Genomic DNA, 23,061 nt, shown 5'->3' with positions numbered 1-23,061 from the left:
GCTGAAGTTACAGATAGATTGAGGAAAGAGATTTTCTGCATTATCCAAGGTGAGTCAGATACCCTTTATGAATATTGGGAGCGCTTCAGGAATCTTCTAGATTCATGCCCCCCACCACAAGATTGATCAGATAGTGTTGATCAGCACAAGGCATGAAGCCTCAGGATAAGACTACACTAGATGCTGCAAGTAATGGTTCTCTGAAGAAATACAAGACGTCGGCAGAAGCTTGGCAACTAATCACTGATCTAGCAAAGTCTACTCAGAATGTCAGGTATAGGAACAACCATCCCAAGACCGTTGCGGAGGTTTCCTCTAGCAGTGAGACTGCTGTACTCACTCAGACTCTGGGAGAGATGACCAACATACAGAAATAGCTACAGCTGAATCAACAACAACCTCAGCCTCCCCCACAACAACATAGTCAATAGCTGGTTCCTCAAAGAGTATGCGAAAATGTGCTGATTATACTCATTACACTGATGAGTGTCCGCAGCTCCAACAAGAAGACAACACCTTGGCAGCTACTCATAACTTCTATGACTGCCCGAATCAAGGATACTATCAACAAGGCGGCAATTATAACCAAGGTGAAAACTATAACCAAAGTTGGCAAGACAACTCCAACCAGGGGTGGAGGGATAACTCCAACCAAGGATGGAGGGACAACTATAACAGAGGAGGCAGAGACAACCAAAGAAATCAGAGGTGGAATAATAATAACAATCAGCAAAACCGGTATCAGTAGAATCCTCCCTATCAACACCAGAAGCAAAACTAGCCTTATAGAGCACCTCACCAAAGGCATTCCCAAGCACCTCAGAACAACCAACAGCAGGCCCCTCAAATCACTTACCCCCCCTTCTTCTTCGAATGATGAGATGCTTCGCACTATGATGCAAGGACACCAAGACATTCAGAATTCAATTAACTCTTCCATAAATGGTCTTAACTCCACCATACAAGCTCTCATCTCCCGGATGGATTCACTAATTACCTCCAACAATCAACCTTCAAGCTCCAGTGCAATTCCTTCTCAACCTTTACCCAACCCCAAAGGTGGAATCAATGCCATCACTTTGAGGTTCGGAACCACACTACAAGAGAGGAATCATGAGGAGCCAAGCTCAAGGGAGAAAATTCAAGTTGAAGATATTATTGAGGTGGAGGATGCTGAAGAAGAGGATGAAGTACAAGACATGGTTGAAGAAGAAGCAGCTCAACCAGAGAAGAGCACGCCAAAGGAAGCTGAAGCTGCAAGAGACGCCGTCCCTATCCCCTTTCCACATCTTGCTAGGAAGTCCAGAAAGCAGATGAAGCTCGACCCAAAGATGGTGGAGATCTTTAAAAAGGTTGAGGTAACCATTCTCCTTTTTTATGCCATTCACCAGGTACCTAAATATGCAAAATTTTTAAAGGATTTATGCATGCATAAGGATAGAATATAGGATTTAGAAACCATTCCCTTAGGTAGCTCAATATAATGTGGGGATCCGGGTCTGTGCATGGTTAGTTGTGCCATTGAGGGTGTAACATTTTCTGACTGTATGTGTGACTTAGGAGCGTGTGTTAGCATAATTCCATTGTCTGTATATGATGCTTTGAGGCTCCCTCCCTTAAAAAGGTCGGCAGCTCGTTTTGTTTTGGCAGATAAAAGCATAATCACAGTGGTTGAAATTGTTGAAGACATGCTGGTGAGCATTAAGGGGCTCACATTTTCTATTGACTTCTATATTTTGGAGATGCCCCCTAATGACTCAGGAAGACCATCATCCATCCTGCTTGGAAGGCCATTCCTGAAGACTTCAAAGTTTAAACTAGATGCCTTCTCAGGAACTTACTCCTTTGAGATAGATGGCATAGCAGTGAGCTTTAACTTGGATGAAGCCATGAAGCATCCTCCGGAAGATCATTCCATCTTCCAGTGCGACATCATAGATGAAACTGTAGCTGCAGTTCACCAGGAGGAAGTAGAAGAGCAGCACATAGAGCATGGTCCAAGTGTGGGGAAACCCTCTGAACACAATGAGAATACTTTGCCATCATCACTAGCTCCAGATGATCAAGTGCCTAGCCATGAGCAGAATATGGAATTAAAGCCCCTTCCACCCCACCTCAAGTATGCTTACCTTGAGGATAATCAGAAGCTTCCAGTTATCATTGCAAGGGAACTCACTTCCCAACAGGAGGAGCAGCTGCTTAGTATGCTGAGAAGACACAAGAAAGCAATTTGGTGGAGCTTAGCGGATATAGTAGGCATCAGCCCTCAAGTTTATGAGCATAGGATATTTTTAGAAGAGGGAGCAAGGCCTGTCCGTCAACCTCAAAGAAGACTGAACCCCACCATCTTAGAAGTTGTCAAGAAGGAAGTGACCAGACTGCTTGAAGCTGACATCATCTACCCCATCTCAGATAGTGAATGGGTTAGCCCAATACAAGTGGTGCCCAAGAAGTCTGGAGTCACAACAGTGAAGAATAAGCATGGAGAGCTCATAGCAACTAGAGTGCCAAATTCATAGAGAGTTTGCATTGATTACATGCGCCTCAACCAGGCCACTCGCAAGGATCACTACCCCCTGCCATTTATCGATCAGATGCTTGATCGCTTGTCAGGTAAATCACACTACTGCTTTTTAGATGGTTACACAGGATATTTTCAAATTCATATAGCTCTTGAGGATCAGGAGAAAAATACTTTTACATGTCCCTTTGGAACGTATGCATATAAGAGGATGCCTTTTGGCTTATGTAATGCACCGGCTACTTTCCAAAGATGCATGATGAGTATTTTTCTCATATCTTATTGAGAGCTGTTGGTGTACGAAAATTACTTCACACTATGTAATTCCGCACAACTAACCAGCAAGTGCACTGGGTCGTCCAAGTAATACCTTACGTGAGTAAGGGTTGAATCCCACAGAGATTGTTGGCTTGAAGCAATTTATGGTTATCTTGTAACTCTTAGTCAGGAAAACAATTCACTTATCAAATTGAATTACGAAAAATAAGAGAGTATGAAATAAATACTTATTATGCAGTAATGGAGAATATGTTGGGGTTTTGGAGATGCTTTGTCTTCTGAATTTCAGCTTTTCTCTTGTATTCCTCTTCCCTCATGCATGCAAAAGTGCAAAATTCCTTCCATGGCAAGCTCTATGTAAGGTGTCACCGTTGTCAATGGCTACTTCCCATCTCCTCAGTGAAAATGGTCCAAATGCTCTGTCACAGCACGGCTAATCATCTAGAGGTTCTCGATCATACTGAAATAGGATTTACTATCCTTTTGCGTCTGTCACTACGCCCAGCACTCACGAGTTTGAATCCCGTCACAGTCATCCAATCCCAGAATCCTACTCGGAATACCACAGACAAGGTTTAGACTTTCCGGATTCTCCTGAATGACGCCATCAATTCTAGCTTATACCACGAAGATTCTGACTATGGAATCTAAGAGATACTCATTAAATCTAATATAGAACGGAAGTGGTTGTCATGCACACGTTCATGGGTTGAGGAAGATGATGAGTGTCATGGATCATCACCTTCTCCATAATTAAGCGCGAATGAATATCTTAGATAGGAACACACATGTTTGAATGGAAAATAGAAGTACTTGCATTAATTCATCGAGACGCTGCAGAGCTCCTCACCCCAACAATGGGGTTTAGAGACTCATGCTGCCAAAAGGTACAAATTTCAGATCTAAAATGTCATGAGATACAAAATAAATCTCTAAAAGTTGTTTAAATACTAAACTAGTAACCTAGGTTTACAGAAAATGAGTAAACTATGATAGATAGTACAGAAATCCACTTCTGGGGCCCACTTGGTGTGTGCTGGGGCTGAAACTAAAGCTTCTCACGTGCCTGGGCTGTTTTGGTGTTCAACGCCAGGTTGTAACCTATTTCTGGCGTTGAACTCCAACTTGTAACCTGTTTCTGGTGCTGGACGCCAGACTACAACATGAAACTGGCGTTGAACGCCAGTTTACATCGTCTATCCTTGAGCAAAGTATGAATTATTATATATTTCCGGAAAGCCCTGGATGTCTACTTTCCAACGCAATTGGAAGCGCGCCAATTGGACTTCTGTAGCTCCATAAAATCCATTCCGAGTGCAGAGAGGTCAGAATCCAACAGCATCAGCAATCCTTTTTCAGCCCGAATCAGATTTTTGCTCAGCTCCCTCAATTTCAGCCAGAAAATACCTGAAATTACAGAAAAGCACACAAACTCATAGTAAAGTCCAGAAATATGAATTTTTCCTAGAAACTAATGAAAATATACTAAAAACTTAACTAAAACATCCTAAAAACTACATGAAATTAACCCCAAAAAGCGTATAAAATATCCGCTCATCAGCTGTATGAAAGTTTTCGTGGATGACTTTAGTGTGTATGGTGATTCTTTTAACCTTTGCTTGGATAGTTTAGCTAGAGTATTAGACAGGTGTCTTAGTTCAAACCTTGTATTAAATTTTGAAAAATGTCATTTTATGGTAAAACAAAGTATTGTTCTAAGACATGTTGTTTCAATACTGGTATTTCTGTAGATCCAGCAAAGGTAGATGTCATTGCTAGTTTACCTTATCCCTCCTCCGTGAGGGAAGTCTGTTCGTTCCTTGGTCAAGCAGGTTTCTACCGGATATTTATTAAAAACTTCAGTAAGGTAGCATTACCTTTATCCAGACTGCTGCAGAAAAATGTCGAGTTCGAGCTGAGTGAGGACTGTATGGAAGCGTTTGATAAGCTGAAGATCGTCTTGACTCAAGCTCCGATTGTGAGAGGACCAGACTGGAGCCAGCCTTTTGAGATTATGTGTGATGCCTCCAACCATGCAGTAGGAGCGGCGCTGGCTCACCGTGAAGGTAAGGATCCTTTCGTAATTGCTTATGCCTCTAAGACCTTAGACGCTGCTCAGTCTAATTATACTACCACTGAAAAAGAGCTTCTGGCTATTGTTTTTGCTCTGGATAAATTCTGAGCCTACTTACTTGGTACTAAGGTGGTAGTATACTCAGACCATGCAGCTCTAAAATATTTATTAGCTAAAAAAGAGTCCAAACCAAGGTTAATACGTTGGATATTGCTGCTGCAAGAATTTGATTTAGAAATCAAAGATAGGAGTGGTTCCCAGAATTTAGTGGCGGACCACTTAAGTTGCCTAGAGCACATTAAGACTAACTCCACTCCTATCAATGATGCTTTTCCATTTGATATCTTACATGCAATATCTGAAGTAGTTCCTTGGTATGCGCCTATAACTAATTATCTAGTTATTCATACATTCCCTCCCAATTTTACTAAGCATCAAAAGGACAAGCTGAAAAGTGAGTCCAAATATTATATATGGGATGGCCCATATTTATGGATGTATGGTGCTGACCAGATAATTAGAAGGTGTGTGCCTCAATCAGAATTCTAGTCAATTTTAGAGGCCTGCCACTCTTCTGAGAGTGGTGGCCATTTTGGTCCTCAAAGAACAGCTAGGAAAATTTTAGACTGTGGATTCTGGTGGCCCACTCTTTTTAAGGATGCTAATGCCTTTTGTAAATCATATTCTCCATGCCAAAGGTTTGAAAATATATCCAAGAGGGATGAGATGCCCCAACAGCTTATGCTATTCTGTGAAATATTTGATGTTTGGGGCATTGACTTCATGGGTCCATTCCCAAACTCTAGTGGTTTCCTATATATACTGTTAGCTGTAGATTATATTTCTAAATGGGTCAAAGCTATTCATACCCGTAGTGATGATGCTAACACTGTTATCTCTTTTGTTAGAAAGCATATTATCTGTCACTTTGGATCACCACGAGCAATCATGAGTGATCAAGGCACCCATTTTTGTAACAGGAGATTGACAGGCCTATTAAAGAAACATGGCATTATCCTCAAGGTAGCCACAGCTTACCATCGCCAGACCAATGGACAAGCAGAGGTGTCTAACAGAGAGATAAAGCGTATACTGGAGAAGATAGTCAAGCCTCATAGGAATGACCGGAGCACCAGGCTTGTAGACGCGCTTTGGGCTTATCGGACAGCGTACAAAACACCCATAGGAATGAGTCCCTTCCGCCTAGTATACGAAAAGGCTTGTCACCTCCCAGTGGAGGTGGAACACAAGGCTTTCTGGGCTGTGAGGGAATGCAACATGGGATTTGAGAAGGCCGGTGCTGAAAGGAAGCTGCAACTGACAGAACTCGAGAACCTTCGACTCGAGGCTTATGACAACTCCAGGCTATACAAAGAGAGGGTGAAGGTTGTGCATGACAAGCACATCAAAAGAAGACATTTCAGACCTGGGGAGCTAGTTCTCCTTTACAACTAAAGGTTGAGACTCATGCCAGGCAAGCTGCGATCAAGATGGGAAGGCCCCTATAGAGTAGAGAAGATAGAGCCATACGGAGTCTTCCACGTGAGTCATCCCTCAAGTTCCAAATTCATCAAGGTCAATGGACATCGCTTAAAGCTGTATCATGGTGAGAAGATGAAGAACAACAAGGAGTTGGAGATCTTCCTCTTGGAAGATCCACCAACAACAGAAGCAGACTGAGCTTATGGACCGTCCAACTTAAGGACGCAAAAGCAAAGTGCTGGGTGGGAGACAACTCACCATGGTATGATCGTCCCTCTTCATTCTTAGTTTTATTTCATTTTGTTTTTCACAGTACTCTTTATAATTTCTGCATATTCATCTGCATGCTGTATTTTGCATTCTGGATATATAAAAAATTAAAAAAATAAAAAAAAGTGGCACACGATGCGCAAGCGTCGCTGACGCATACGCGTCATATGTGTGTGCGTGCGATAGAGGAATTGAACAGAAAGTTGGGCAGGAGTGGTGCTGGACACATGCCTGGCACACAAGCAAGTCCACGGGTACGCGTCACTCACGCACACGCATCGCTTGAGATTTCAGCCCACCACGCATACGCGTCCCTAACACAAGCAAGTGTGGTTTGTAACCACACAGAGCCCATAACTGGGACTCTATCGCCTAAAAAACCTACTAGGTCACCAGTGGAAGGTTGGAGGATCTTATTGCTCAGTTTTATTTTCTGGAATGTGGAGTAAAAGAGAACGTCGGCACTACTCCCTGGGTCCAGCAACACCTTTTTTACTAGGAGATCTCCGAGTTGTAGGGAGATTACGACCGGGTCATCTAGATTTGCTACACTCTTATTATGATCGACTGTCTGGAATGTTATATGCGGAGAGTGTGGTAGTGTCTGCTGTTGAGTTTGATAGGTGATAAACCACTATTTTATGGTTTATCTTGTGCTAATTTGAATGGTTTTTATCAAGTCTTTGCACACTTATTCATACAAATTGCATGATTTTACAATTCCTTCCTAGTTTTGTTCTATAATTGAAAACTTGCTTCCTAAACCTTTAAATTATGTATTTTAATTCTCCTTTTATACCATTCGATGCTGTGATCTGTGTGTTCAGTGTTTTTAGGCTTTATAGGGCGGGAATGGCTTAGAGAATGGAGAGGAAGCTTAAAAAAATGGAAGGAACACAAGAAATAAAGGAGACAACCAGCGAGCATCGACGCACACGCATGGCTCACGCGTGCGCGTGATTTGGAGATTTGCACATCAATGCGTGCGTGTACCTGACGCGTACGCGTGAATTGGAGTTTGCACAGCGATGCGTGCGCGTACCTGACGCGTACGCATGACACGTGAGGATGACCAGCGACGCGTATGCATGACTGACGCATACGGGTGACATGCGCTACCTGCAGAAATCGCAGAAAATGCTGGGGGCGATTTTGGGCCGAGTTCCGACCCAGTTTTGGCCCAGAAATACAGACTAGAGCAGAGGGACAAGCAGAGACTCAATAGAGCTTCTCATTAGCATAGTTTTTAGATTTTAGATTGGAATCTTAGAGAAAAATTACTACTTCCTCTAGGTTTCCTTCACACTCATAGATTTCTAGTTTTTATTCTTTTGATGCTTTTGCTTTGGATATTGAGAAGAGACACTACCTCCGTTGAAGTTTCTATTCTAGTTTGTTTTCTTATTCCTTTACTCTTTTGATTACCTATTAACCCTATTCAGATAAGTATGTTTATGATTTTGGGATTTATTAATGCAAAGAACTATTTTTACCTTTATATGCTTGTGAACGTTGTATTCATGTCAATAGAGTAGACTCCCAACTTGACTTGGGAGTTGATTAAAAGGAAACCCTTGAGTTGGAATACTCAAGTGTTAATTTTGATTAGAAGTTGTTGACTAGCTCTCTAGTCTCTGACTCTAATCCTTCCTTAGAAGAGGATTAGGACTTAAGATTCAGAGTTGGTTAGTTAGTTGCTTGACTTTCCTTTATTCAGTAAAGGATAACTAAGTAGAACAATAACCTTTATTCAAATAAATTCTCTTGCTAATTTTCATTGCTTTAATTTACAATCATTTATTTTTATGTTCTCCAACTCTTAAAATTTCTCGGAAAACTTCTTATCAATAAAATAGCACTCTTTTGTCAACTCGTTGGGAGACGACTTGGAATTTCTACTCCCAGTATTTTTATTCTAAAATTGTGACAATCCTTTCTAAATTGATAAGCGGAATTTTCGTCGATTAAGAACTGTACTTGCAACGTTACTTCTATATTAAATTCTTAATTGGAAATTTTTCGCCACGTCAATAGGCGTTGATGTAAAGCATAGCTCGGTAAGATCACTTTCTTGCTGAGCTTGTGGCTCCTCCACCTGCAAAACCTCCGGAAATACAGTTAATTATACATATTGGTTGTTCGGGATGTTTGTTGTTCGGTCGGTCTTTATCTCGGTCATGCTGTATGGCCGAGCTTTGGTCGCCAGAAGGGGGTGCTCGCCACTGTATGTGGCCGCCAATGTATTTGTCCACATGACCTTGCCGAACTAATCGCTCTAGAAGGTCTTTTAGTGGAAAGAGCAGTAGTTTGATCGGTCCGCGCCTTTTGAATCTGGGTAACTGCCAGCTTTTCTTGGTGGTTTGATTAATTTGGAATTCAAGATCTCCTTGATGATGTTGTCACGCTTGGTGTTGAATTTAGTGTAGGACTCATATCGTGGAGTTGGTTTGAAATTCTTTTGTTGTCTCACGCTTTGTCGTCATCTCTGTAGTGAGGCTTTTCAGTTTTCCGAGCTTGTCGGAGTTCCTCGATGTCGATCTGACCTTTAGCCTTTTCACGGAACTCGGCCATAGTCTTAGGTTTGGCTACAGCAATAGTTTTCTGGAATTCTCCTGGTCGGAGTCCGCTTTTTATTGCGTGCAATTCTACCTCGGGGTGGAGGTCAAGTATACTCATGGCTATCTTTGTGAAGCGTGTCATGTAGTCCCTAAGGCTTTCGTGCTGGCCTTGCTTGATTGTATTTAGGTAATCGGAGTCATGTAGGTAAATGGCTAATCCAGCAAAGTGCTCCTCAAAGGGCTTTGATAGGTCTCGAAAGCGAGAAATAGAACCTGTAGGCAAAGAACAAAACCAATCAAGTGCAGGACCGTAAAAGTAAGATGGAAAGCAATGACATAAAACTTTATCAAATGCACTATTTACTGGTGCACAAAATTACAATCACACTTTTGCAACTCCGCACAACTAACCAGCAAGTGCACTGGGTCGTCCAAGTAATACCTTACGTGTGTAAGGGTCGATCCCACGGAGATTGTCGACTTGAAGCAAGATATGGTTATCTTGTAACTCTTAGTCAGGATATCAATAATTCTCAGATTTAATTGTAAAAAGTAAAAGAACATGAAATAAATACTTGTTATGCAGTAATGAAGAACAGGTTGAGGCTTTGGAGGCTTTGTCTTCTGAATCTCTGCTTTCCTACTATCTTCTTCTTCATGCACACAAGGCTCCTTCCATGGCAAGCTTTATGTTGGGCATCACCGTTGTCAATGGCTACTTCCCTTCCTCTCAGTGAAAACGTTCCAAATGCGCTGTCACCGCACGGCTAATCATCTGTCGGTTCTCGATCATGCTGGAATAGGATCCATTGATCCTTTTCCGTCTGTCACACGCCCAACAATCGCGAGTTTGAAGCTCGTCACAGCCATCCCTTCCCAGATCCTACTCAGAATACCACAGACAAGGTTTAGACGTTCCGGATCTCAGGAATGGCCGCCAATAATTCTAGCTTATACCACGAAGACTCTGATCTGAATCATGAGGCTAAGAGATATGCATTCAATCTAAGGTAGAACGGAGGTGGTTGTCAGGCACGTGTTTATAGGTGAGAATGATGATGAGTGTCACAGATCATCACATTCATCAGGTTGAGGTGCGAATGAATATCTTAGAATAGAAGCAAGCGTGATAGAATGGAAAACAGTAGTAATTGCATTAATTCATGAAGAACAGCAGAGCTCCTCACCCCCAACAATGGGGTTTAGAGACTCATGCCATAGAGAATACAACAAGAAACGTGTAAAGTGTCATGAGGTACAAGATGAATCACTAAAAGTAGTTTTTATAGTGAACTGGTGACCCTAGGGTTACAGAAAATGAGTAAGCTAAGGTGTTTAGTGTAAAAATCCACTTCCGGAGCCCACTTGGTGTGTGCTTGGGCTGAGCATTGAAGCTTTCATGTGTAGAGACTTTTCTTGGAGTTAAACGCCAGCTTTTGTGCCAGTTTGGGCGTTTAACTCCAGTTTTTATGCCAGTTCCGGCGTTAAACGCCAGAATTCTTAAGCTGACTTGGAACACCTGTTTGGGCAACCAAATCTCGGGCAAAGTATGAACTATTATATTGCTGGAAAGCCCAAGATGTCTACTTTCCAACGCAATTAAGAGCGTGCCAATTGGGCTTCTGTAGCTCCAGAAAATCCACTTTGAGTGCAGGGAGATCAGAATCCAACAGCATCTGCAGTCCTTTTTCAGCCTCTAAATCAGATTTTTGCTCAGGTCCCTCAATTTAAGCCAGAAAATACCTGAAATCATAGAAAAACACACAAACTCATAGTAAGGTCCATAAAAGTGAATTTTAAATAAAAACTAATTAAAATATACTAAAAACATACTAAAAATAATGCCAAAAAGCGTATAAATTATCCGCTCATCACAACACCAAACTTAAATTGTTGCTTGTCCCCAAGCAACTGAAAATCAAATAGGATAAAAAGAAGAGAATATACAATGAATTCCAAAAACATCCATGAAGATCAGTATTAATTAGATGAGCGGGGCTTTTAGCTTTTTGCTTCTGAACAGTTTTGGCATCTCACTTTATTCCTTGAAGTTCAGAATGATTGGCATCTATAGGAGCTCAGAATCCAGATAGTGTTATTGATTCTCCTAGTTAAGTATGTTGATTCTTGAACACAGCTACTTTATGAGTCTTGGATGTAGTCCTAAGCACTTTGTTTTCCAGTATTACCACCGGATACATAAATGTCACAGACACATAACTGGGTGAACCTTTTCAGATTGTGACTCAACTTTGCTAGAGTCCCCAATTAGAGGTGTCCAGGGTTCTTAAGCACACTCTTCTTTTTGCTTGGACCTCGACTTTAACCGCTCAGGCTCAAGTTTTCACTTGACACCTTCACGCCACAAGCACATGGTTAGGGACAGCTTGGTTTAGCCGCTTAGGCCAGGATTTTATTCCTGTGGGCCATCCTATCCACTGATGCTCAAAGCCTTGGATCCTTTTTATCACCCTTGCCTTTTGGTTTAAAGGGGTATTGGCTTTTTCTGCTTGCTTTTCTTTTTCTTTCTTTTTCTTTTCTCTTTTTTTTTTCGCCTCTTCTTTTTTTTTCTGCAAGCTTTTCACTGCTTTTTCTTGCTTCAAGAATCAATTTTATGATTTTTCAAATCATCAGATAACATTTCTCCTTTTTCCATCATTCTTTCAAGAGCCAACAATTTTAACATTCATAAACAATCAAATTCAAAAATATGCACTATTCAAGCATTCATTCAGAAAAACAAAAGTATTGCCACCACATCAAAATAATTAATCTGTTTTAAAATTTGAAATTCATGCACTTCTTTTTTTTCAATTAAAAACATTTTTTATTTAAGAGAGGTGATGGATTCATTTTCATAGCTTTAAGGCATAGACATTTAGATACTAATAATCATGTAATAAGACACAAACATAAATAAATATAAAGCATAAAAATTCGAAAAACAGAAAATAAAGAACAAGGAAATTAAAGAACGGGTCCACCTTAGTGATGGCGGCTAGTTCTTCCTTTTGAAGATCTTATGGAGTGCTTGAGCTCCTCAATGTCTCTTCCTTGCCTTTGTTGCTACTCTCTCATAACTCTTTGGTCTTCTTCTAATTTCATGGAGGAGGATGGAATGCTCTTGGTGCTCCACCCTTAGTTGTCCTATATTGGAACTTAATTCTCCTAGGGAGGTGTTGATTCGCTCCCAATAATTTTGTGGAGGAAAATGCATCCCTTGAGGCATCTCAGGGATTTCATGATGAGGAATTTTCTCATGCTCTTGTTGAGGTCCATGAGTGGGCTCTCTTCTTTGCTCCATTCTTTTCTTAGTGATGGGCTTGTTCTCTTCAATGAGGAGTCTTGGCCACAACTTCATAGAAGTGGTCTTGATGGACCTTTGAGATGAATCTCTCCATCTTCCATGACTCGAAGGTGGAAGCAATTGCCTTTCCTTTCCTCTTTCTAGAGGTTTCTCCGGTCTTAGGTGCCATAAATGGTTATGGAAAAACAAAAAAAAAGCTGAGCTTTTCCACACCAAACTTAAAAGGTTTGCTCGTCCTCGAGCAAAAGAATAAAGAAAAGAGGAAAAGAAGAAGAGATTGAGGAGATGGAGGTGTGTGAATTGTACGGCCAAGGGGGGTTTTAGGTGGTTATGATGTGAAAAAGTAAGGAGTGATGGTAGTTTGTATGATAGTTTTGGAGAAGTAATGGAGGTGATTGGTAGAGGTTATTTTGGGAAGAGTATTATGAAAAGGTGTGAAGAAGTGAGAGAGAGTGAGTTGAGGTTGGTGGAGGTCCTGTGGGGTCCACAGATCTTGAGGTGTCAAGGATTTCTCATCCCTGCACCAATTAGGCGTGCAAAACGCCCTCTACTGCCAATCCTGGCGTTAAATGCCAGGTTGCTGCTCATTTCTGGCATTTAACGCCAGCTTCTTGCCCTTTTCTGGCGTTAAACGCCAGTCTGGTGCCCATTTCTGGCGTTAAACGCCCAGAATTGTGCCAAACTGGGCGTTTAATGCCCATTCTGCTGCCTTTACTGGCGTTTAAATGCCAGTAGGCTTCTCCTCCAGGGTGTGCTATTTTTCATTCTATTTTTCATTTTGTTTTTGCTTTTTCAATTATTTTTGTGACTTCACATGATCATCAACCTACAGAAAACATAAAATAACAATGGAAAATAGAAATTAACATAGGTAAGTAAAATTGGGTTGCCTCCCAACAAGCGCTTCTTTAATGTCAGTAGCTTGATAGTGGGCTCTCATGGAGCCTCACAGATACTCAGAGCATGATGATGGCCTCTTAACACCAAACTTAGAGTTTGGTTGTGGCCTCCCAACACCAAACTTAGAGTTTGAATGTGGGGGTTTCATTTTACTCTGTATTGAGAGAAGCCTTTCATGCTTCTTCCTTTTCCTGTCTGCAAACCATGGTGCTTCCTGAATGGCAAAGAGTTGCTCATCCAGAAAGGTTTCAGAGATCTCAGTAGGAGGGTGGGACGCCCCTGCTACTGGTTCTATCCGGGACAGGTGATCAGCTACCTGGTTCTCTTTCCCTTTTCTGTCTCTTATTTCTATATCAAACTCTTGCAAAAGTAACACCCATCTTATGAGTCTGGGCTTTGAATCTTGCTTTGTGAGTAGGTATTTAAGAGCAGCATGGTCAGTATACACAATCACTTTTGAACCTACTAAATAGGATCTAAACTTGTCAATCGCATAAACCACTGCAAGTAACTCCTTTTCTGTGGTTGTGTAATTCTTCTGTGCGTCATTTAGAACACGGCTAGTATAGTAAATGACGTGCAGAAGCTTGTTATACCTCTGTCCCAATACTGCACCAATGGCATGGTCACTGGCATCACACATTAGTTCGAATGGTAATGTCCAGTCAGGTGCAGAGATGACTGGTGCTGTGACCAGCTTGGCTTTCAGGGTTTCAAACGCCTGCAGACACTCTGTGTCAAACACAAATGGCGTGTCAGCAGCTAGCAGGTTGCTTAGAGGTTTTGCAATTTTTGAAAAATCCTTTATGAACCTCCTATAGAATCTTGCATGTCCCAGAAAGCTTCTGATTGCCTTTACATTGGCAGGTGGTGGCAATTTTTCAATTACTTCCACTTTAGCTTGATCCACCTCTATTCCCTTGTTTGAAATTTTATGCCCAAGGACAATTCCTTCAGTCACCATGAAGTGACATTTTTTCCAATTTAAAACTAGGTTGGTCTCTTGGCATCTTTTCAAAACAAGTGCTAAATGGTCAAGACAGGAGCTGAATGAGTCTCCAAATACTGAAAAGTCATCCATGAAGACCTCCAGAAATTTTTCCACCATATCAAAGAAAATAAAGAGCATGCATCTCTGAAAGGTCACAGGTGCATTGCACAGACCAAAAGGCATCCTTCTGTAGGCAAATACTCCAGAAGGACATGTGAATGCTGTTTTCTCTTGGTCTTGAGGATCCACTGCAATTTGGTTGTAACCTGAATAGCCGTCCAAAAAGCAGTAATATTCATGACCTGCTAGTCTCTCTAGCATCTGGTCTATGAATGGTAAAGGAAAGTGATCCTTTCAGGTGGCTGTATTGAGCCTTCTGTAGTCAATACACATACGCCACCCTGTAACTGTTCTTGTAGGAACCAGTTCATTCTTTTCATTATGAACCACTGTCATGCCTCCCTTCTTGGGGACAACATGGACAGGGCTCACCCAGGGGCTATCAGAAATAGGATAAATAATCCCAGCCTCTAGTAACTTAGTGACCTCTTTCTGCACCACTTCCTTCATGGCTGGATTTAGCCACCTCTGTGGTTGAACTACTGGCTTAGCATCATCCTCCAATATGATCTTGTGCATGCATCTTGCTGGGCTAATGCCCTTAAGATCACTTATGGACCACCCAAGAGCTGTCTTGTGTGTCCTCAGCACCTGAATTAGTGCTTTGTCTTCCTGAAGATTTAAAGCAGAGCTTATGATCACCGGAAAAGTGCCACCTTCTCCCAGAAATGCATATTTCAGGGATGGTGGTAGTGGCTTGAGCTCGGGTTTAGGAGGCTTATCCTCTTCCTGAGGAATTTTCAGAGGTTCTTTTATTTCCTCTGGTTCCTCCAGATTAGGCTGAACATCTTTAAAGATGTCCTCTAGCTCTGATTCAAGACTTTCAGTCATATTGACCTCTTCCACCAGGGAGTCAATAATATCAATGCTCATGTAGTCATTTGACGTGTCTGGATGCTGCATAGCTTTGACAACATTTAACTTGAACTCATCCTCATTGACTCTCAGAGTCACCTCCCCTTTTTGGACATCAATGAGAGTTCGTCCAGTTGCCAGGAAAGGTCTTCCTAGAATCAGAGTTGCACTCTTGTACTCCTCCATTTCCAGTACTATAAAGTCAGTGGGAAAGGCAAATGGCCCAACCTTGACAATCATATCCTCCATTATGCCTGATGGGTATTTAATGGAGCCATCAGCAAGTTGAAGACATATCCGGGTTGGTTTGACCTCTTCAGTCAAGCCAAGCTTTCTGATGGTGGATGCAGGTATTAGATTGATACTTGCTCCAAGGTCACATAGAGCTGTCTTAGTACAAGCACCCTCTATTGTGCATGGTATCATAAAGCTCCCTGGATCTTGAAGCTTCTCTAGTAAGCTTTTCAGAATGACTGCACTGCATTCTTCAGTGAGAAACACTTTTTTAGTTTCTCTCCAATCCTTCTTATGACTTAAGATCTCTTTCATGAACTTAGCATAAGAAGGTATTTGCTCAAGTGCCTATGCAAACGGGATCTTTATTTCAAGAGTCCTGAGATAGTCTGCAAAGTGGGTAAAATTGTTTATCCTGTTCCGCTTGGCGGAGCTTTTGAGGATAAGGCATCTTGGCTTTATATTCTTCAACCTTAGTTGCTGTAGGTTTATTCCCTACAGAAGTGGTTGGAGAAGCCTTCTTAGAGGGTTTACTATCAGCACTTGCAGGTGTCTGATTCCTCATAGAACGCCAGGGTCGGGTGCTGGATGGGCGTTTAACGCCAGCTTTTCCCCTTTTTCTGGCGTTTAAACGCCAGATTTATTCCTCTCTGGGCTCTTGATGTCCTCAGAGGGATCTTGGGTAGTGGTTTGGTCATCCTCTGTCATTTTTTCCTTTCTTGACTTTTTGCTACTTTGAGCTGAGTTATTCAATGTCTTCCCGCTCCTTAGTTGGACAGTTTGGCATTCTTCTGTTATCTGTTTAGATAGCTGCTGTCTTGTCTGATTCAATTGTGCTTCTATATTCTTGTTAGCATTTTTAGTGTCTTGGAGCATCTCTTTGAATTTTGCTAATTGTTTTGTCATAAGGAGTAATTGCTGATTATGTTCAACAATCTGTTCTTGAGGATTAGGATCAGTAGTTACTGCCATAGCCTCTTCTTTTATGGAGGACTCACTGTTTGAGTACAGATGTTGATTTCTAGCAACTATATCTATGAGTTCTTGAGCCTCTTCATTTGTTTTTCTCATGTGTATAGATCCACCAGCTGAGTGGTCTAGGGACATCTGAGCTTTTTCTGTAAGCCCATAGTAGAAGATGTCTAACTGTACCCACTCTGAAAACATTTTAGAGGGCCATTTTCTTAGCATCCCTCTGTACCTCTTCCAGACATTATAAAGGGATTCATGATCCTCTTGTTTAAAGCCTTGGATGTCCAGCCTTAGCTATGTCATCCTTTTTGGAGGGTAAAATTGATTCAAGAATTTGTCTGATAACTGTCTCCATGTTTTTATGCTTGCTGTGGGTTGGTTATTTAACCACCTCTTAGCTTGATCTTTTACAGCAAATGGAAACAGTAATAATCTGTAGACATCCTGATCCACTTCTTTATCACGTACTGTGTCAGCAATTTGTAAGAACTGTGCCAGAAACTCAGTAGGTTCTTCTTGTGGAAGACCGGAATACTGGTAATTTTGCTGCACCATGATAATGAGCTGAGGATTTAGCTCAAAGTTGCTTGCTTTGATGGGAGGTATACAGATGCTACTCCCATATGCAGCTGTAATGGGGTTAGCATAGGACTCCAGAGTCCTTCTAGACTGTTCACTTCCACTTATGTCCATGATGGAGAAAAGGGAATTGATATGAATTATATTTTTTTAAAAAGTAACCGAAAATAATAAGTAAAATAAATGGAAAATAAAATAAAATTTCGAAAACAAAAAGAAAATAAAATAAAATAAAAGTAAATTGAAAACTAAATTAATTAATTAATTAAAAAGATTTTGAAATTAGCAATTAAAAAGATATGATTAAAAATTATTTTGAAAAAGATATGATTTAGAAGCTATGATTGCAAATTAAAAAAAAGATATGATTGAGAATTATTTTGAAAAAGATATGATTGAGAAGATATGATTGCAAATTAAAAAAAAAAGATATGATTGAAAAGATATGATTGAAGAAATTAAAAAGATTTGATTTTTGAAAAAGATTTGAAAAGATCAATTTTTGAAATTAGAATATTGACTTGACTAAAAAAAAGATATGATTTTGAAAATCTTTGACTAAATTAATGCAAAATTTCGAAATTTATGAGTAAAATAAGGAAAGGATATTTCTTGATTTTTGAATTTTAATGCAGAAAGAGAAAAACAACAAAATGACACTAAACTTAGAAATTTTAGATCAAAACACAGAGAACAAACAAGAAAACTTTGAATGTCAAGATGAACACCAAGAACACTTTGAAGATCAAGATGAACACCAAGAACAAATTTTTGAAAAATTTTTAAGTAAATAAAAGCACAAAAACACACCAAACTTAAAATTTTTAGAGAATCAAACAAAAATTTTCGAAAAATTAAAGGAAAACACAAAGAAGACACCAAACTTAGAATTTTTTTTAAAAATCAAGAAAGAACTGAGGACATGCAATTTCGAAAAATTAAAAGAAAATAAAAGCATGCAATTGACACCAAACTTAAAATATAAAACTAAACTCAAATAAAAGACTCTAAACCAACAAAAATAAAATATTCCTAATCTAAGCAACAAGATAAACCGTCAGTTGTCCAAACTCGAACAATCCCCGGCAACGGCGCCAAAAACTTGGTACACGAAATCACAATCACACTTTTGCAATTCCGCACAACTAACCAGCAAGTGCACTGGGTCGTCCAAGTAATACCTTACGTGAGTAAGGGTCGATCCCACGGAGATTGTCGGCTTGAAGCAAGCTATGGTTATCTTGTAACTCTTAGTCAGGTTATCAATAATTCTCATATTTAATTGTAAAAAGTAAAAGAACATGAAATAAATACTTGTTATGCAGTAATGAAGAACAGGTTGAGGCTTTGGAGATGCTTTGTCTTCTGAATCTCTGCTTTCCTACTGATGCACGGAAAACTTGTCTCATAACAAATCTCCCTTCGGCAAGTGTACCGAATTTGTCATCAAGTAAAAAAACTCACAATAGAGTGAGGTCGAATCCCACAGGGATTGATTGATCAAGCAACTTTAATTAGAAGAATGTTCTAGTTGAGCGAATCCAGAATTTGGGTTGAGAGTTGCAGAAAATAAAATGGCGGGAATGTAAATAACAGAAAAGTAAATGCTAGAATTAAAGGACTGGAAGCAAATGACTGAAAATAAATTGCAGAATTGTAAATGGGAATGGGGGATTTGCTCATAAAAGTAAATGGCAGAAGTTAAAGAGAATGGGTAAGATCAGAGATGGGGAGTTCATTGGGCTTAGGAGATGTTGCAATTCTCCGGATCAAGTTCATTTTCATCTCTTCCTCAATCAATGCACTCATTGATCTCCTTGGCAATCTTAAGTGATTGAATTACAATTTCTTGCAATTCAATCTCTCAAATCTTGATCAATAGCCAATTCCTTGGTCAATTTCTCATGAGAAGAGATGAAGTATGGTCACTGATTATACCACATGCATTTCCCAAATCAAGTATTGAGAGGGTTATAGTCACATACCCATCCAAACCCAATTTGGTCCAGCATGAGAAAGCATTTCTAGCTTGATCTCTTCATTCCTCTTTCAAGGTTCAAAAGAGATCCAAGTTTGAATAGCTTCTCTTCCAAGATAACTACTCAAGTGGATGAAGATCGAAAGCTTTCAAGTAAAATCAAGAGAAAAGATAGAAGAAGAATAATAAAAATTAGTATTGATCCATCAAATTACAATAGAGCTCCCTAACCCAATGAAAGGGTTTAGTTGTTCATAGCTCTAGAAAAATGAAAACAAAGATGGAGAATACATCATAAAACTAGAAAATGCAGAGAAAGTAAAATACAGAGAGTAGTTCCCTTTTTCCAGCCTCCAGAACTCCTTTTTACAATTCAAAGCTACTCCTATATATACTACTCTTCTCAGCTTCTAGTTTACTCTTCAAGTCTTGGGCCTTTGGATCTTGAGTTTGAAGCAGTTCTTTTCTTCATTTGGGCTTGGCTTTACTTGCAGAGAGAAAGTGCTAAGTGGGCGGAGACTTCAGCTCAGGGCGTTAAGGGTGTTAACATTTAGTGAAAGTATAAGTTCGAGAACGTTAGTGACACTTAACATTTTCACTAACGTTCCAATGTACCCCTTTGCCTCACGTTAGAGCCCACGTTAACTATGTTAACGTGGCTTCTAACGTGGCCTTGCCAAACTTCGAGAACATTATTGACACTCAACATTGTCACTAACGTTCCAATGTGCCCCTAGATCTCACGTTAGAGTCCACGTTAACTAGGTTAACGTGGCTTCTAACGTGGCCATTCTTAGCTATCCCAACGTTAGTGACAATGTTGAGTGTCACTAACGTTGGTTCATCATTCATTCCTCATTGTTAGCTTCCATGTTAACTAAGTTAACGTGGAAGTTAACGTAGCTCCTTGGGGGGTTGTGTAGTTGCTTCCAACGTTAGTGACAATGTTGAGTGTCACTAACGTTGGCGACAACTCTCACTTCTTACGTTAGCTCCCACGTTAACCAAGTTAACGTGGGAGTTAACGTGGTGTGTTGCATCCTTAGGCCAACGTTAGTGACAATGTTGAATGTCACTAACGTTGGCTTCTCTTCCCCCTTTAACGTTAGAGGCCACGTTAACTAGGTTAAGTGGGCTCTAACGTGGCCACTCATGAGTGTTTGCCAACGTTAGTGACAATGTTAAGTGTCACTAACGTTGGCTCAACTTCCCTTTTCCACGTTAGAGTTCACGTTAACTTAGTTAACGTGACTCTTAACGTGGGCAATGATGGCTATGAGAGTGTCATTGGCAATCACTTTTCTCATTAACCTTGCAAGTTTCCTCCCTTTCCTTGCTTCCTTTGGTCCTGAAATCAAGCAATAGAGTGCATCAAAGTTCTAGTCCAAGTCATGGGCAATGCAACATACAATTTGTCACTAAACTTATGCAAAATCCTCATGAAATAATGTAAAATGCATAATGTATGCTTGAGTCAAGGTGTAAGTGAATATCTACCCAAAACTAGCTTATTTCCTAAGGAAATGCATGAAACTATCCTAAAAACAGTAAAGAAAAGGTCAGTGAAACTGGCCAAGATGCCCTGGCATCACAACACCAAACTTAAAGCTTGCTTGTCCCTAAGCAAGTACTGGAACAAGAGAATGATGAATGGAATATCCAGAGGAGTGAGTCATTCTTGTGGAAGTCATGTTACTGATTTTATGGTGGTTTCATGCATAGCAACTTAGGTTCATTCCATTACTGGCTTTTAGACCTTTATCATGTCCCTAAACACTTACTTTGTTTATATCCCATGAGACTTTTATTCATTGATCCTTTTATTGTTATTTCAAGGGTTATTTGTGTTATTTAGGCTAAGTGCTCTGTAAGGGGGCAACTCTTTAAGATAAGTTTTCAGCCAACACTCCCGAACCAGTTGGTTCAAGGTGCTAGGTGTTGAAGCACCCCTAAGAACTTACTCCCTCAAGTCTCTCCCCCATACATACACACCACAAGCATATAGTTTGTTTATTTTCTTTTCTTGAGACCTTGGTGTCCAGCACCTCTTTGGGTTACTAAATGCTCTGTAGTGAGGGTTACTCTTGATAGTGGATTTTTAGCTGATAATCCCGGGTTAGTTAACCCAAGTTACCAAGTGATAAAGCACCCCTGAGAGCTTATTCATCCAAGTAGATCCCTCACACAGGAGCACCACAGACACTTGTCTCAAGGTCCAAACCATTGGTGCCTAGCCTTATTGCTTACTCTTTTTCTCTTGTTTTTCACTTCCATTATTCTTTCCCTTTTCTCTTATTAGGATCTTGTCATATGCTCAGTCTCATGGGTATATCCAAAGTCAAGTATTCAGGATAGATAGTTGTCCTCCTAACCTTGTGGTTGAACCAACTTAGCTAACTTATGACTACCCCAAAGATTCATGAATGCACTTCCACAATATGAACTCCACTCTGGTCTTTTAAAAACAATCATTCTCTCTTCATTTAATTCAAAATGGACAAGCTTACAAGTAAATAAGGGAAAGATGCAGTGACATTTAAACCAGAAATCATGGACCTATTCAGAAAGAAAACTTAAAAGACAGAATTTAAAAAGTTTAAACATAACATGGAAGCAGGTTCTATTTCATACAAGATCTTCCTTATTTAAAGCATAGAAAACGATGGACTAAAAGGAACTCCACCACCTTTCATTCATGTGGATGCCCATCCTCCCCTCCTTGCTTGTCCTCATTGTGTCTCTCTTGAGTGCTTGTGCTCCCACTTCCTTTGCCTTTTCCAAGCAGCTTCTTCCAGAAACCACCATCTTCCATCTTCTTCTTGAGTGTCTTCTTTTGTTGTTTTACCTTCCTCTCTTCTTGTTCTACAAAATCTTTTTGGACCTCATCATATGTAGGGATGACATAGTGCAGCTGATGCATGTTACTAGTCATGTAGTTCAACTTGGCTTGAGTGTTCACATAGAACTCTTCCCTATGTAGTTGCCTTCATTCATTGAGTACACTGAACTCATTGAAAGTTTTCATTTGGGCTATCTGCCGCTGGTTGAGTTCTTGCAAGTGCTTCTCTTGGAGCTCTTGCCTCTCGTTCACTTGGTTGATGGCTTGAGTGAGCCTGGAGTAGTGTTCCTGCTGCTGCTCCATTTGTTGTTTTTGCCATGCTTCCTGTTGGCTCAGCCAGTTGGTTTGAAGGTTCAGTATTTGCTCTTGTCCTTTTATATGCCTCTGTCCCAAATCTTCAATGGCTCTTAGAAGGTAAGTCATATTCAAGTTGTCTGGGTCATGATGCTCTTCTTGATGGTATTCTTCCTGATGATGTTCCTCTTGGTGAACTTTTTCTTTTGCTTTTGGTTTCCCTATTTGTGGCCTTCTTTGTTGCTGAGCAGGTGTAGTATAAACCAATCGTTCGAGTGTAACTGACCTCCCTGGGTTCACCCAGTCTGGGTTGTTGTCCTCAAATACTACCTTGGCCTTGTTGTATAAGCGGAGAATGGTGCTGGGGTACCAAAGCCTGGCACCTGAATCAACCTTCTCAGCCGAATCTTGAATCCCCTCGGCGATGAGCTCATTCACGTTGATTTTCCCACCTTGTATTAAGCAATGCACCATAGTAGCTCGATTGATGTTTACCTCTGAATTATTTGTAGCTGGTAGAATGGACCTCCTCACAAGTTCAAACCACCCCTTGGCTTCAGGGCTCAGGTCTCCTCTCGATGAACTTGGGTCTCCCATCTGTGTACCTCTCCCAGTCAGCTGTTATAACACAGATGTCTGCCACTATCTCTGAGAGCTCATTATTATCAGGGCTTCTACTTATCCTTGCTTGATAACTTTCCTCATCAAAACGAGGTGATTTCAGGTGAAGAACTCTTGTTATGGTATTTGGGCTGAAGTCCACCTCTTTTCCTCTTACGTAACTTTTGAAGGTTGGGGCCTTGGTTTT

This window comes from Arachis hypogaea, chromosome 11 (assembly GCF_003086295.3).
Source record: "Arachis hypogaea cultivar Tifrunner chromosome 11, arahy.Tifrunner.gnm2.J5K5, whole genome shotgun sequence".
In the NCBI taxonomy this organism is placed as follows: Eukaryota; Viridiplantae; Streptophyta; class Magnoliopsida; order Fabales; family Fabaceae; genus Arachis; species Arachis hypogaea.
The sequence above is the reverse complement of the archived record's forward strand: the minus strand, read 5'-3'. Positions refer to the sequence as shown.